This window comes from Schistocerca gregaria, chromosome 1 (genome assembly GCF_023897955.1).
Source record: "Schistocerca gregaria isolate iqSchGreg1 chromosome 1, iqSchGreg1.2, whole genome shotgun sequence".
NCBI lineage: Eukaryota > Metazoa > Arthropoda > Insecta > Orthoptera > Acrididae > Schistocerca > Schistocerca gregaria.
Genome location: NC_064920.1, coordinates 1,128,765,383 through 1,128,768,214, shown reverse-complemented (window position 1 = coordinate 1,128,768,214; position 2,832 = coordinate 1,128,765,383). Strand labels below are relative to the sequence as shown.

The following is a 2,832-nucleotide window of genomic DNA, read 5'->3' as shown; positions in this document are numbered from 1 at the left end:
GGCAGTATTGGCAACACATCGGACTGCACGGCAGCCAGCTGGCGCCGCTTATCCGGCAGCTACTTGTGAGCAGGATCCCTTGTGGATAACATTCTGTACACTGAGGTGGCAAAAGTCATGGGACAGAGATATGCACATACACAGATGGCGGTTGTATCACGTACACGAAGTACACTACTGGCCATTAAAATAGCTGCACCACGAACGTATCGAATTCAGACGCGAGATTTAGCCGACCGGAAGAAGATGCCGTGATATGCAAATAATTAGCTTTTCAGAGCATTCACACAAGGTAGGCGCAGGTGGCGACACCATCAACGTGCTGACACGAGAAAAGTTTCCAACCGATTTCTCATACACAAACAGCAGTTGACCGGCGTTGTCTGGTGAAACGTTGTTGTCATGCCTCGTGTAAGGAGGAGAAATGCGTACCATCACGTTTCCGACTTTGATAAAGGTCGGATTGTAACCTATCGTGACTGCGGTTTATCGTATCGCGACATTCAGGAGGGTAATGCGGAACGCCGTGATGGATCCCAACGGCCTCGTATCACTAGCAGTCGCGATGACAGGCATCTTATCCGCATGGCTGTAACGGATCGTGCAGCCACGTCTCGATCCCAGAGTCAACAGATGGGGACGTTTGCAAGACAACAACCATCTGCACGAACAGTTCGACGACGTTTGCAGCAGCATGGACTATCAGCTCGGAGACCATGTCTGCGGTTACCCTTGACGCTGCATTACAGACAGGAGCGCCTGCGATGGTGTACTCCACGACGAACCTGGGTGCACGAATGGCAAAACGTCATTTTTTAAGATGACTACAGGTTGTGTTTACAGCATCATGATGGTCGCATCCGTGTTTGGAGACATCGCGGTGAACGCAAACTGGAAGCCTGTATTCGTCATCGCCATACTGGCGTATCACCCGGCGTGATGGTATGGGGTCCCATTGGTTAGACGTCTCGGTCACCTCTTGTTCGCATCGAAGGCACTTTGAACAGTGGACGCTGCGTTTCAGATGTGTTACGACCCGTGGCTCCACCCTTCATTCGATCCCTGCGATATCCTACATTTCAGCGGGATAATGAACGACCGTATGTTGCAGGTCCTGTACGGGCCTTTCTGGATACAGAAAATGTTCGACTGCTGCCCTGGCCTGTACATTGTCCAGATCTCTCACCAATTGAAAACGCCTGGTAAATGGTGGCCGAGCAACTGTCTCGTCACAATACGCCAGTCACTACTCTTGATGAACTGTGGTATCGTGTTGAACCTGCATGGGCAGCTGTACCTGTTCACTCCATCCAAGCTCTGTTTGACTCAATGCCCAGGCGTATCATGACCGTTATTACGGCCAGAGGTGGTTGTTCTAGGTACTGATTTCTCAGGATCTATGTACCCAAATTGCTTGAAAATGTAATAACATGTCAGTTCTAGCATAGTATATTTGTCCAATGGATACCAGTTAATCATCTGCATTTCTTCTTTGAGTAGCAATTTTAATGGCCAGTAGTGTATAAAAGGGCAGTGCATTGGCAGTAGTGTCATATTAACAGAACGCAACGCGAACTCAACCTGATGTCCAACTGGGCGGCTGAGCACCTTATCCAACTCAATGCCGAAAAAACGAGGGTCATAATGCTTACATGTCGCAGATTCGGGGGAGGATAGTGTTGAGCGAAACAGAAATCACTTGGGCAGACCACTTGCACGCGAAAGGCAAAGGTCCCGAGTTCGAGTCAATCTGCCAGGTAGATTCATATCAGCGCTGCAGAGTGAAAATCTTATTATGGAAACATTTCGGAGAGTTTGCTTTTTATTTTAAAACTGTCTATATCTCGACTCATCATTCGTCATTTAATTCTGGAAGCACTGTTTGTCTCATGTTCTCCAAAGTCGCCAGGTTTCATACACACAGAAGCGTCAAAGAAACTGGTGTAGGCATGCGTATTCAAATGCAGAGATATGTAAACAGGCAGAATATGGCGGTGCGGTAGACAACGCCTATATAAGACAAGTAGTGTCTAGCGTAGTTGTTAGATCGGCTGCTGCCGCTACAATGGAAGATTATCAAGATTGAAGGGAGCCTGAACGTGGCGCAAGAGCTATGGGATACAGCATCTCCGCGGCAGCGATGAAGTGGGGATTTTCCCGTACGACCATTTCATGAGTGTACCGTCGATATCAGGAATCCAGTAAAACATCATATGAAGATGATATCTGTTCTTTCGGACATCTTCGTGCTGGCTGCACACGCATTGCCCGAACTCTTACGGGAGTCGGTAAGATTGTCTGCAGTGAGTAATGAGTGTAATGGTCAGGGGCACTACGAATCGTGTGTGGACATTAAGTTGGGAATGTTGGTCTCACGATGGCGTGCAAGAGATAAATTCCTGCTGTCGCACTATCCTCTGTGCGCTCGGTGGCTCAGATGGATAGAGCGTCTGCCATGTAAGCAGGAGATTCCGGGTTCGAGTCCCGGTCGGGGTACACATTTTCAACTGTCACCGTTGATGTATATCAACGCCTGTCGACAGCTTAGGGTCTCGATTTAATTCTCATTTCAGTAAAACAGTAAATCTCCGACATCGCCGCGGCCGGAAAAAATATCCTGCAAGAACGGGACCAACGATGACTGAAGAGAATCGTTCAACGTGACAGAAGTGTAACCATTCCCCAAATTGCTGCAGATTTCAGTGTTGGGCCATCAACAAGTGTCAGCGTGCGAACCACTCAATGAAACACCATCGACATGGGCTTTCGGAGCCGAAGGCCCTCTCGTGTACCCTTGATGACTGCACGACACAAAGCCTCGCCTGGGCCCGT

General features: G+C 48.7%; 1 non-coding gene across 1 annotated transcript; it reads left to right on the top strand.

The window, feature by feature from the left end:
- Positions 1–2,421: 2,421 nt before the first annotated feature.
- On the top strand, positions 2,422–2,496 carry Trnat-ugu (transfer RNA threonine (anticodon UGU)). Its single transcript has one exon. It is a non-coding gene; the product is annotated as a tRNA-Thr (tRNA).
- The last annotated feature ends 336 nt before the right edge of the window (positions 2,497–2,832 follow it).